Below are 15,306 nucleotides of genomic sequence, written 5' to 3'. Positions count from 1 at the left end.
AAAACAAAATCATTCTCCAAAAGTCTATTATGTTTCATATACAAACAATGCAATTGAGACATGCATGTCGTCCACATATATGCAAGATGCATATGAACGCGGTGGTCTAATGGAATTAACTTTTTTATTATACATATTTTGCATGTTTGAACTTTAAGTACATTTTGATAATTGATTTTGTTTAATGTTACAGTATCACATGGATTCAGTTTGTCCTTCCCAGTAGCAGCCAACTTTCGTAATGTATTATACAAATAAATGATTTTGTAATAGCCATTGAGGCAGAGATGAAATAATGCGATAACTACATGTAAACGTGGTTATATGCTAAGGGTAGGATTGGATACAACAAGGCACACGGTGCCAAGAGCAAATGAGATAACAACGAATCTCCCATAATGAGAGAATGAGATAACGACAGGAAGGGCCAGAATGATATAAGAGAATGAGATAACAAGAAGATGATAAGTAAACAGAGACAAATTAATGTGATAATGATAGGAATGACTGTAACAGATACGACAATGCACAAGGTGACGAGCGAATAAGATAACAAAGGAAGGTGATAAGTAAATAGACACCCAAAAATGTGATAAATTAACGTAATAAAGTAATGAAATAACAACGAGTCTACCATAACGAGAGAACATGATAACGACATGAAGAGGCAAAATGGATATGAGAGAATAACATAACTATGTGTCTACGAAGAAAACAATAAGTAAATGTAGACGAATTAATATGAAAACGACAGGAAGGGCCAGAATGGATACAACAATGCACACAATGATGAGCGAATGAGAAAACAATGGAAGGTGATAAGTAAATGGACACCCAAAAATATGATAAATTAACGTCACAAAATTAATGAGATAATAACAATTCTGCTATAACAAGAGAACGCGATAAAGATAGGATGGGCCACAATGGATACGAGAGAATGAGAAAACAATGCGATAAATTAACTTAATAAAATAATGAGATGACGACGGGAAGGGCAGGAATTAATGTGTTAGATGAATTAATGTGTTAATTAAACAACAATGAACTAATGTGATAATTAAATGAGAGAATGAGATAATTGCATTTACAAATGTGTAATTAAAAGAAATGGTACAAGGATGCGAAAATTAACAGAAATGGTTACAAAGAAGACATTATTCATATTTCAGCACGTCTACTTATTTGAAGCAAGTTTTCAAAAGGTCTTTTAATAATATTGATAACATCAACTTGGGTGAAGCTAGGCTTCTTTCTGGACATTATCTCCTGCATGTATTTCATCACAAACACACCGCAAGCACAGTAGTTTCTTCGTTGTGGACATTTTACAGGTAAAAGTTTGTAGTCACCCAACGTTTTGATGTCGAAGGCATGTCTGAGGCAATGGCCTATTTCTTAATTTTCAAAAGATTTTCTATAACATTTGTCATCAAAGCCACAGTATTGTTTGTCAATAAAAATGATGCTGCATGCGGTTAAACATCTGTCATGTGATCAATACTTTTTCCAACGTCAAGGTTACGTAATGAAATATTACAAGATGAAGGATACGTACCATAAAATCTGCTCTTATAGGATACCATCCAAGGCCTAGTTTTGATGCCTACATTTTAAAAGATCAACAAAATATTGGTTACTTGCTTCCAATGGAGGAAGTCTTTAATGCAAGTAGAGAGTAGATTGTCCCTAAGTTCCCTTGAACGTGTCTTGGACTCGGCGACTGTTTTCTAGACTCATTGGCTGCTTTGTTGGACTCACCGTCTGGTTTTCTAGTCAAATGTTTTCTAGAATTGCATCATCACTTGCTAGATTTGCTGGCTAGTTTGTTGGATTTGCTGGCTGGTATTCTGGTTGAATGCATCTTCATTCTTGCAAAGCCGAGTAAATTTGTGGCATCAATAGTCTTATTCTTCCTCACCATGGAGTCTCTATTTCTTTCTTACATGAGTCAATCTTCCTTTTTACCCTAATCTATTTGAAATCGCCTACTTTGTTATGAGAAACAGTGTCGAAAATATCATCATGCCTGTATTATATGTCAGATTGCATGTTCCTTGGGATTCCACTTGTTTTGGGAAAATGATGTCCATTTATTTTCAAAAAATTTGTAAATTTTCATGCTCTCGTTTAACCACCTCATTTAAGTATTAGCAGCATTAGCTCTATACAATGTGTTCATATAGTTGTCATGAATATAAAGGCCGCCAATTATATATGCATAAAAACAACATTATTTCAGCTTTAACGTGCACAAATAGATGTCAAGGACGTACATGAATAATAACATTTATCTTAGTTTTAGTATATATATAAAACAACAACACTATCTTATGTATGATATATCTAGATACCGGTGCTTATGTCTCACTTCATTCTTTGACAGCCATATGCACATTAGATCAGAGATAATGGTGTTCATGTCACACTTCAATCATTGACAACCAAATGCACATTAGATCAGAGATAACAATGCTTATATTACACCTCGATTATATCAGAGAATATGGTGCTTATGTCACACTTCGATCATTGACAACTATATGTACATTAGATTAGAGATAACAGTGCTTATGTCACACTTCGATCATTTACAACCATATGTTTACATTAGATCTTAGATAATGTTATTGATACGTCTCAATAAATGACAACCTAATTGATGTGTATATCCATATCAACCTTATGTTCACGTTTGAGCAGCTATAATACTTCTCATGCATAATATACACATATGGTTTCAATATGTGCATAATCGACTAGAGATAACAGTACTGATGTCACACTTTGATCATTGACAATTATATGTTCATATTAGATCTTAGATAATGTTATTGATATGTCTCGATAAATGACAACCTAATTGATGTGTATATTCATACCAACTTTATGTTCACATTTGAGCAACAATAATACTAGTAGCAGAGTTAGGATTTTTTAATTGTGGGGCACTTGCCTTGGTGACACAAATTTGGTGTGGGCGCTGCTTATAATTTAGTCAAAACAATGTGATGTTGAGACATTATAATAGGATTTTCGATGGGCTGGCATGGGCAGTCATGGGCATTCAGCTATACCAGTTGGTTAGCTGAGAAGGAACAACAAACGACATGTACTATTGTGTATTGTCTTTGACACCCAATCGGTTGTATCAGTTGCTTATCTCACAAGATTCAGCTATACCAATTGGTTATCTGAGAGAGAACAACATGTGATATGTACTATCGCCTATTGTTTCTAACACTTATTTGACTGCATTTATTGAAGTCATCAATTGTTGCAACTGCATTAAATGAACACAGTCGATAATGCACCACACACAATGTCCGAGCAACATTCCATGCACTATCGCGTGTTCATCAACAGTACAAAAAATGGAAATGTACCACTGCGATATGTATTGTCGCATGCAGATACATTAAATGTTGCATGGCAAGAACAATTTGGACTACATTCATAAATACATGAGAGGTAGTGGGTAATATCCCGTTTCAGAAGCTGATGGCAATGAAGAAAGAGAAACATACTTTGTTTAGTGATGATTTAAGTAGGCTTGTTCATGAGCTCAACCCAAAGGAAAAGATTAATAATATCATAAGTACTGTCTCATTAATGCTACTATAATGGAATATGGTAAGTGGATCATTTAATAGTTTGTCTTCTCCTCACAGGTTTTGCAAGATGCAATGGAGTTAATTCAACGAAGGCTTGTGAATGAAAAGTGTTGGTTTCTCAGTCCTGTCGTTATCGTAGTTTAGTGTTTTTGAAATACATTTATAGCTTGCTTGACCTACGACATTCTTTATGTACTTCTATCATGTTGTATAGAGTACAATTCACCAAAAGTCCTTGTGGGTTTATGCATGCCAAAAATATGCTAAATGACCCTTTGTTGAATTCATTTGGAGTGGTTCTGCTTCCAACCTTGGGGGAAGAGTGTCATCATTGGGTATTATACGTTCTCGACATGCAGAACAAAGCTTGTTTGTACTACAATTCAATGCAAATGCAAGGACCAGTACTGCATGGTTTGTAGTTCATGAAAGAATTCTTATAGAGTCAATGTGGAATCTACATGATTTAGTCGCATGTTTTTCATAGAAAGGAAGCTCGCCGCCAAAACAATTGCTATGATGGTAGTGTTTTTGTCATCAAATATGTTAAAACAATTTATAATACAATGATAGTATGCCACATCTCAAAAAACAGCTATGTGACGACTTAGTGGAGTGCATTACATCACAAGCCGCACTAAGAAGGCCAAACGAGGCAAAGAAGAAGAAAACAGAAACCATTGACATGAACAATGTAAAATGCGATAAACACTCAAACAAAACATAATGTGACAACGCTATTGCACGGACTTGTTTTACGATACACTCAAATAAAACTGTGTTTACAAGGATGCGATAAGTGCTCAGAAAAATTAAACATGACAATGACACTAATAGACTGGTTTTAAGTTAAACATGAATTTATTAAGAGATGATAAGCAGTTAGACAAAACAGATTGTGCTAACGCAACTACAGGATTTGTTTTACTGTGCACTCAAATAAAATCTTGTTTACAATGACACGGTAAGCACTAGGACAAATTTAATGTGACAGTGACATTGTGTGGACTGCTTCAATGATAACAACACGTTTACAATGAGGCGATAGGTAATCAAAAAAAATAATAATAATAATATTTCAATTGCAAGACTCGGTTTACGATAAATAAAATCATGTTTACAAGGACGTGATAAGTACTCAAAAAAATTTATTGCGATAACGACATTATATGGACATGTTTTATGATAAAAAGAGTTTACTAAAAGGCGATAAGCAGTCAAAGAAAAGAAATTATGATAACTCAACTACAGAACTCGTTTTATGATACACTCAAATAAAATTGTGTTTAAAAAGACGCAATAAGCACTCAAAAAATTTAATGCGATAATGACACCATATGGACTAGTTTTACGATAAAAAAGTGTTTACTAAGATGCGATAACTAGGAGGACAAAACAGATTGCGATAATGCAACTGCATAATTCATTTTACTCAAATAAAATTGTGTTTACAAAGACACAATAAGCGCTCAGACCAATGCGATGACATTGTATGTACTGGTTTTATGATAACAACATGTTTACATGGAAGCAATAGGTGGTCAAACAAAAAATCGTGTGATAACGCAACTACAGAATTTGTTTTACGACACACTCAAGTAAAATTATGTTTACAAGCACATGATAATCACTCGAAAAAAATAAATGCAACAATGACACTGTATGGATAAAAAGGCATTTAATAGGAGGCAGTAAACAGTCGAACAAAGCATATTGTGATAATAAAATAACAATGCATTTATGAGAGAATGAATTAATATTAACTTCTTATCAAACATTCTTATGAAAAAAAAAAGAATATTGTTTGTAGTCAATCAAAAACATATGATTCAAAAAATAAGATTATTCTTAATCATGCCATAGCAGGAACTTCTTCGACTCAAAAATTTCTCGAGTCAAATCGGCAATATGATCGATCAGGGAGTTTATTGTTGTGACCTATCTCTCTTCCATTGGGTGGTTAGGATGTTGGGTTGTAGTCTCCACATGGTTTTGCCATCTTTTGTTTCTAATCTCTCTACCCGTATGATTTTGGTGTCGTTTACTATGGATCTCCTTCTGAGCAGCATCTCTGGCCGAGATGATGATGATGTTGTTGTTGCAGATGGTGATCCAAGTTAGGTTACATCTAAACAAATTTTAGGTACTCGATAATGAACTACATCCCAATACTGCACACAATACCCTAGTGCAAAACCCTCACCGTTGTAAACAACTGCAATTTCACCACCATGACAGCAGTTACTGAGCTCTTTCTGAAGCAACACTTGCTAGTCAACTCCATACTTAAAAGCACTCTCGTTCCTTAATCTCTTGTGAGCTACAAAATCAACTGGCTAAGAATATGTTGCAACAAGACTCTGCTTCTGTGGTGCATTTCTACTTTGTTCATGCAAAATAACCACATGCCTTTGCACGACAATTCAAAAGCTTTCACAATAATCCAGTCATTGGTGTCGCAATTAATGTATGTCCTAAACATCACCTACACATAAAATGGAATAATCATCAATACACAAATATTCTAGCACCCTTATTGAGCAAAGTATAAAACACTATTTACTATACATACATGAGCCATCAAAAATTTGATATGATCGACCTGACTTTGCATCATTATAATCTCTTGGACTGATACCTCTCCACTATGCATGAAATGAAAAAAAAAAACATTGGGAAATGGACAGTCCATAGTGGATCTAATAAAAAGCATGTGATCTCACATCCAAAACTGAAGACAAAACACAGATACAGATATTACAAGATGATAGATAATCCTTTTTACATATAAATTTACATTATGAATATATTATATATAAGTGCAGCAACCACCAGCATTCTCCAACGAATGCAACCTCATCCTTAAATCGTTCCAGCTAGTTATACAAATAGGATAGCACAGTTGTCCTCCTTGCATAGCAGTGAATCTCGTCCACTTCTTCTAAAAAATGGACATATTGTCATCTTATTATTGAACCTGAATAGTCACTAAATAGACACATGCCAAATAAATATACAAGAAAGGACTAGAATGCATGATCCACTTTTTTGAAGGTGCATCATGCTTTGCATGCTGCCATTTACTCTATAGCTTTGAAACAACTCATAACATCGACTTCATCCAAAGGCCAAAACTTTCTTAAAGTCCAAATCTATCAACCCTAGATGGTCGCTGCTCTTCCCTATCAGGTTGTACCTGGACGTCCCAACCACAGGTTTTTCGTGAGTTCTCAGATGCAATAACCTAGCAATGTCTTCTAGGGTGATCGTCATGTCGAATCGATCAAACACAAATATGTTTATCTGAAAATCTCACTTCTATGGCAGGGCATACAAGGGCCCTCATTAGAGTTCCATTGCGCCATGAGAAAGCAGCCCTAAGAATTGCATTCTCGCCATTGCGCCATGAGAAAGCGGCCCTAAGAATTGCATTCTCGCTAATCTTTGTTTTTGGAAGTCTAACAGAACTTCATACCAATCGGACCAAACTTCATTGGCAGCACCCACATTTGTGCAACAGAAATACTAGTGTGAAAGACATTATCCTGTACAAAAACTTTAATTACAAATACTTGAATAAATGGCATAGATTACTTACATCGACGTCACACAATCGCCTCCTTTTCTTCTAAACTATCTCCATCACCTCTACATGGAAATCAGGTTTCCTCCTCTTCCTATAACCTCTAATTTTTCGTATAAGTACAGTTTGCACATCTAACACTAATCGCTTTGCTTCATCTAACAATGGATTCTCCTCCTTATTATTCTTCTCCCCTGCATTCTCCACCTTTAAGATTCGTTCCTCTTTCGCCACCTCCTCCTGTTGAAATCCAATCTCTCATCCTTTCTCCATCTCTGCGACCTGTCCCTTCGTTTTGGCTACCTCTCCTGCTCTAATCCCTTCTCTCTTGTATTGTTGATCTCTCTGGTTTGTACCCTCGTTTCTGCGACCTTCTTCTATTCAAGTTCCTTTTTCTCTGCATTGTCTGGCTTTGTGGCTTGTCCTTTCGTGTCTACCACATACTTTTGCTCAAATTCCTTTTCCACTACATTGTCTATCTCTGCAGCATCTCCTTCGTTTATGTCACCTCTTGCTCCTATTTTTCTTTCATGCCTTCCTTCTTCTTCTCCACAACCGGATCCACCTCATGTGACATATGTTGTACTGCAATGGCAGCTTCATCCTCTTTTAATTCTGCCAAAACATTATACTCACATATCATTCTATCTTTTTTCAAGTTCTCCAGATTTCATCCAATGTATAGGTCGACTTCACTCCATTTGATGTCAAACAATAGGTTTTCAGTGTCGTATTTTGTCATATCGATTGAAGTAGATATCGTTGATCTACAACATGCAAAAAAACAAATATCAGATAGTGAAGTAACAAAACTATAATAGAGCTGAATATAAACGAACAAATATAAGACCTTGAAATAACAACGTGTGTATATACTACATATAAGAAACAGAAGGATATGAGATAATGATGTTATTTCATTATCTCACCTCCTTATGTTTCTCTTCTACAGTATATGCAGGAGTTGTTATTTCATTATCTCACCTCCTTATGTTTCTCTTTTCCAATATATGAACTAATAAAAGTGTGTGACCAACCTAAAAGTAATAGACTATATATGTCACCAATGAGGATAATAGATCCAACAATCGTCCTTACACTCAATCCAACAATTGATATTCAACCAACGACGATAACTTCTGCTGCCGATGATGATAAGCGCACCCTGCAAACAAGAACTTCCTATGGAATATGTGAACCTAGTAGAATCCCTCGCTCGTTCCAATAGATGTCCTTAAGGTTGCTCTGACCGACACTCCTCGACTGATGACGAGAACCACTCCAACGAGGACGATAACCGCTGCCTACGACCAACAACTCTTTTTGTTGCTACGGACGTTCGAAGCATTATGGAGAAGCCTCTATTCCATGACCGATAAACCTCCTTTAACTTATCTAGCAACTCTCTCTTTTCAAAAAGTCATTTTGCCGCACCGAAGAGTATTTTTTGATAACAACAACTTTATGTACGAGCTACTTGCATCATTCCTGCCATCAACCGAGGGGCATTAGTGTATATTGAATGCACCAGTCGATTTCCGGTTTGCCTTCGACCCAGCTTGGCATCGATTCAGCTTCCGAGTTAATGTTTGAGACAAGTGGTTGATGAGATAGTAAAATTTTTATGAGATAATGAGATCTTGTTATAGGCAAGACAAAAAAAACGATAAGCATATATGAACTAACAAATTTTACCTTTATCGAACCTCAAATCTTCTTTTTGTTGTTTTTATTTTATTCATACAAAAAGTTCCTTTTTGTATTAACCATGGTTTTTTTTTTTTTTTTTGTTATACTTAAAATTACACACGAAATTACCTACACTGAGGCGTCAATTTCTAACATAACTAGTTTCACCGTTTCTTGGATTGTCACTTGCAGCTGATAGATATATAAATATACGTGCATCGGGCGCTAAATTTTCTTACGCCAACACGCTGAGCACATGTAAGGCCGATCGCGCCTGAGCTTAGTCGTTTGTAAGTCTCATGAAATTGAGACTTGCAAGGGACGTTGGCGGTTGGGGTGGGGCTAGGTATTGCCGCTCATCAGACTCGTCGATCGGAACTCAACCTGGACGGGTTTACTCTTCAATAAAGTCTTTATATTTAGAGTCAACAAAAGTTTATGCCTATGGAGAAGATAAATGAAAATATGCTATCGATAAAATAATTTTGAAACTAGCTAACTCTTTCATGCCTACCTGCCGCTTGGAGCAGTTAGCCCTCGATAATTTGACACTTACGCCCATTCCGGACACGTACGTCATTGTGTCTGATCTTTTTGTTGATGCATCTATTCAGCCATGCACGAGACTAATGACGATTGGATACAAACATATTACTATTACACGTATGTTGCTGGTGAGCGTGACGAAATAGCCGGTCACATTCGTCCGGGGTAAAAAATCTCACCCCCGTGCGAACTGTATGGCTGCAACGGACGCAAATGGTTCTGATGCACATATATAAAATCAACTGATCATTGCAGCTAAAATTCAGAAAAATCTTATCTAAATTATTCCGTTTGCGGCACCCCGCCGATGGTGTCTCTGTATATACATACCCAACGTTATGTATGTGATAGACGTAAGCGTTAAGGTTTACATCTTGCCATTCGGTTAAACAAGGAACTTTTCTGGTGTTAAAATTTGGCCTATTGTGGGCCACTCATTTTGAAAACATTAAGATACCTATGTTTGTGCCATAATAGCATGATCCAAAATTTATTTCCTACTAAAAAACATATATGTAGATGTGATCTATAATGTAAGTGAAAATAGTATCTTTTAAGAAAAAATGAAACTTGTAATTGCGTGTAGGAGGTTATGAAAGTTAGGGCGGGTGGGACACACACACACCCACAGAATGTTCACATGAACCAGACATACCATGACTTATCCTCCAATGCGTAGGATTTGATCTACGACATTTTAGAAGTGGGAGATGAGAAATGGGTATGTTTTGGAATTTGCACAGGAGAGAAAAGGGACACACAAGAACACAAGTTTACTTGGTTACGTTTGATGGATGTCATGTATTTTACCCTCAACGGGGGTTGGTGCATTGTCGGAGTAGGAACCGGTAGGCGACCAGTTTCCGTTTCGAATCTTAGTGATATCAATTCACTATATTGCAAAAGAAGGTCACTAACATGCAAGCTCAAGCACAGCGGGGGCAGCACCCCGAGACAACAAAAGCAGATTTTGTACCTGAGGGATAAAAGATTGGGCAAGAATTTTTACATTTTTCTCAAAAGTGATAAACCCTACTCACCTAAAATGTCACGTATATCAAATCATGGTAGAGAACAACTCTTTCAAATATCAAGGGGAGACATATTTTGACAACAGTTTTCTACTAGCTTCCTCAACATTCCCCCAAGATGACATATATCAGATTCAGCTTAGTTAATTAAATTTTGATCCACCGAGAGGTTTAATGAAAATGTCTGAAGTCGATCCCCATAAATTTTATTTGAATCTTTCTCCTTGCAACTTGCTCTCTCACAAATGACAATATATTTCAATGCATTTGGCAAGATTGGATGCTATTCTGTGAATACCCCAATTTTCGCAGATTTTATTATAAATTTTTTCCGACCCATGAAAAACCATTTAAGTTTCATTCATACATGTTCTCATTCTGCCATTCACCCAAGCCACAGAGGTCTAATTCAAACATCGACTCAACTTTCACAGGCCAAGGATCTAGAATTCTACATCCAAAATTCAGCTTTCAGGTTGAAAGTCGATCTGATTCTCAGTCCCATATTCTTTTTGGATCCAATACCAGACTATAGATCCAAAACCATTCCTAAACTCACTTCTGGATCCATTTCGGATCCAAACAATCAATGTTAGGTCCAAATATGGTTTCTGAATCCCATTCAGATCCAAATCTAACTTTTCAATCCATTTAAGATCATAAGTATCAATTTCAGGTCCAAATATAGTTTCTGGATTCCAGTTGTGTCCAAATCTAACTTCTGAAGCCATTTCTGATCCAAATATAGTTTCTGGATACCATTCTGAGCCAAACTGTCAACATCGGATCCAAATATAGTTTATAGGTCCCATTTCAGAACCAAATTTAACTTCTAAATCCATTTCGGTTTCAAACTCTATTAATTTTAGATCCAAATATGGTTTCTCGATCCCATTTCAGATCCAAACTATCAATTTCATATACAAATATACTTGATGCCATTTGGACCAAATCTAACTTTTAAACTTATTGTGGATCCAAATTATCAATTTCATATCCAAATATTGTTTTTGGATCCCATTCAGATCCAAATATTACTCTTGGATCCATTTTGGATTTCAACTATCAACTTCAGACCCCAACCTAGCTTATGAAATCAATACAGATCCAAATCTTATTTCCAATTCAAATTTGAATCGAAACTACTAATTCTAGATCCAACTATAACTTCTGGATCCAAATCGCACTTTTGGATCCATTTGAGACCCACCATTTCAATTTTAAGTCCGATACTAACTTTTGAATCAATGCAGATTCAAACTATTTTCTGGATCCAAATCTTCTTCTGGATTCAATAATCACATTCAGATCCAAAACACAAAGTTCAAATCCAAAACTAGTAATCTATATCCAAAATTCAATTTATGATCTCATGGAGTACAAAACGTGATGCATATGAAAATTCCCCAAATTATCCTCCATTTTCATTTAAATATTTCTGCAATACCCTTGGTTTGCCAAATTACCCATGGTTTCACTTTAAAGTGTAAAAAAAAGTATAATTTCCCAAAATACCCCAATATGTTATATATTTCTTAAAATTGCCTAATTTTTGTTCAAAAGATTTCAAAAAAAAAAAAAAAGAGTGAGAATGACATGAAATTCAAATCCAAAACTCATCTTTCAGATCCAGCACAAAACCTGATGCATCATAATTCCCCAAATTACCCATCTTTCATTGTAAAGCTTTCTAAAAATGTCATTGGTTTCCCACATTACCCATTTAAAAAATGTAAACATAACCCTGGTTTGTCATATATTTTCTTCAAATTACCTAATTTTTATCCAAAAATTTTCAAACAAAGGAGGGACGACACATCATGGCCAGGTGCGTGTCTGACGCGGGCCAACCACGCATATCACAAGACATGGCTGTGCGCTCTCCATGTAAGGTCTTGTGTTGGCCATGGTCGGCGAGTGCCGTGCATGGGCTGCCGGCCCAGACTGGCCTTCTAGGACAGGCAACCCGGCCTTACATGGTTTTCTCGACAGTTAGGTAATAGGGGATAAGTTGTACCCCTCTTTCCGTCCCTTCCACTTTAAGTTGTTAATTTTTAGTTTTACTTTTATGCATTTTATTTAGTTTATTTCATGTTTTAGCAACTCCTTCACACACAACGTGTTTAGTTGAGATTTGAGGATGATTAATCCTTTAACCATGATACTAGCCTTTGTTTTCATAAGTAAAGATCATCTTTAAAATTCCCAAACAAGCGGACTTAAGTTGGCATGCATGGCTTTTAATACACAAAAAGCACACGCTCTACCTCTCACTGGAGTTTAAGTATGATTGATTTAATATTATGCCCTAAGTACTCATTTGGGTACAAAAATAATTGTACTAGCTTAAACTTTAATTAGACTTTTAAATTGCATCTACGTTTTCCAAAAGAATTTTTTGAAAAAAAAAAACGTCAAAGATTTATATGATTTCCACATCTTAAAACTTAGAAAAACCAAAGATGATTCTCTAATTACATCAAAATCATCAACTTAGTCCTAAACTTCTAATTAAAACTCTTACCACATTAAAGCCCCAGGAAAACCAATACGAGATTCCGAGTCCAAAATTCCAAACAAAGCTCCACTAACTAACACATGAGTCAATAGATAACCTTATAAATCTGAAACCCCAAACTTAAATTAGAAAATACCGAAGCCCCAAGTCACAAACTCTGGGTGCCTTTACAAAATCATCACCTCAAAACGTAACATTAAAATTGGTCAGGCCTTGAAGCATAGACCTTTAAATTCATCCAAAAAACCTAAATCAAGTGCTTGCCAAACCTATAATCAAACATTAAAAACTTACACCATAAAATCATAAATCAATTAAGTTTTACTTAAAAAAAAAAAACTAATCGAATATAATAACTTTAATTTATTCCTAAGATCCATTAAACTTGAAAACCGTCAAATCTCAAATCTTGAACACCTATAAACTATGTTTGTATCCGGCATTGACAGTTTGGATCAGAATGGGATCCAGAAAATTGATAGTTTGGATCAGAAATGGATTCAGAAGTTAGATTTGGACCCAACTGGAATCCAGAAACTATATTAGGATCTGAAATTGATAGTTTGGATGTTAAATGGATCCAAAAGTTAGATTTGGCAACATTTGGATCTAACATTGATTGTTTGGATCCAAAATGTATCCGGAAGTGAGACTTAGGCCTGGTTTTGGATCTAAAGTGAATCTGACGTCTGGTTTTGGATCCAAAATTAAAATGGGACTGAGAATCAGATCTAGTTTCAATCTGAAAGCTGAATTTCGGTTGCAGAATTCTAGATCCTCGGCCTGTGAAGGTTGAGTCGAGGTTTGCATTAGACATATGTGACTTGGGTGAATGGCAAAATGACAAAATATATGAATGAAACTTTTTAAGAAATGATTTTTTTATGAGCCGGCAAAATTTATAATAAAATCTGCGAAAATTGGGGTGTTCAGGAATAGCGTCCAATCTTGCCAAGCAAGTTGTAAGGAGAAAGATTCAAATCAAATTTATGGAGATCGACTTCCAAATCAATCAACCCAAGGCAAATATTCGATTCAAATCAGATATGTTGACATCCTTAATGTTGAGGAAGCTAAAGCTAGTAGAAAACTGTTGTCAAAATGTGTTGCGATGAAGATGCCTCATGGAAGGTTCATCAACCCAAATCAGGAGCTATTTCGGATCAGGCAACATGACCATTCGCCAAAGAGTGGGTTGAGCAAAAATGTAATCTTGATCCTTCCAAATTGTAGTGCATCCAACTCCCATAACAAAATATAATAAAGAGATCTATCAACTCCCCTTGATATTTGATAGAGTTGTTTTTTACCATGATATAAGTATATTTTAGGTGATCAGGGTTTCCCACCTTTCACAAGAAGGCCAAAGCTCCCGCTCATCCTCTTATCCCCAAAAATACAGAGTCTACTTTTAGTGTCTCAGGGTGTTGCACCTGCTGTGCATGCACGTCACTAACCCTCTTTTGCAATATAGTGGGTTGATGTCACAGGAATTCAACACCGGAACTGACCGCCTACCAGTTCCCGCCCCTACCCTGCACCAACCCTCTTGAGGGTGATATACATGACATCCACCAAACCAAACCAAGTAAACCTGTCTTGTGCGTCCCTTTCCCTCCTCTTCTTCTTCATGGCAAATTCCAACACATAGCCTCTTCTCATCTCCCACTTCTAAAATCTCGTAGATCAAATCCTAAGCATTGGATGACAAGTCATGGTATGTCTGGTTCATGTGTTTCCCTCTATGTGAACATTCTGGGTGTGCGCATGCGCGCTAACTTTTGTAACCTCCTACACCCAATTGCAAGTTTTGTTTTTTCTTAAAAGATACTTTTTTCACTCACATTATAGGTCATATTTACATATATGTTTTTTAGTAGCAAATGAACGCACAAACATAGGTATCTTAATATTTTCAAAATCAATGGCCCACAATATGCCAATTTTTAACACCAGAAAGTTCCTGGTTTAACCAAATGGCAAGATGTAAACTTTAACGACATAAATGATGTTGGGTTTGTATATATAGGGACACCATCGGCAGGGTACCGCAAATAGAAGAAGTTAGATGAGATTTTTGTGAACATTAGCTGTAATGTAATGATCAGTTGTTTTTATAAGGGTGCATCAGAACCATTTGCATCCGTAGCAGCCATACGGGCACAAAATGCGGGTGCACCATTTCCATTCGTATCCCAAGAGGACAACTACGCACTAATTAATTGGTATGTATTAGGTCTGCTTACCCCGGACAAGTGTGTCTGGCTATATCATCACGCTCACCAGCGTCATACTTTGTAATAGTAATATGGTAGTATCCAATCG

Source organism: Nymphaea colorata, chromosome 4 (assembly GCF_008831285.2).
Source record: "Nymphaea colorata isolate Beijing-Zhang1983 chromosome 4, ASM883128v2, whole genome shotgun sequence".
NCBI classification, from domain to species: Eukaryota; Viridiplantae; Streptophyta; class Magnoliopsida; order Nymphaeales; family Nymphaeaceae; genus Nymphaea; species Nymphaea colorata.
This window is presented reverse-complemented; position numbering follows the sequence as displayed.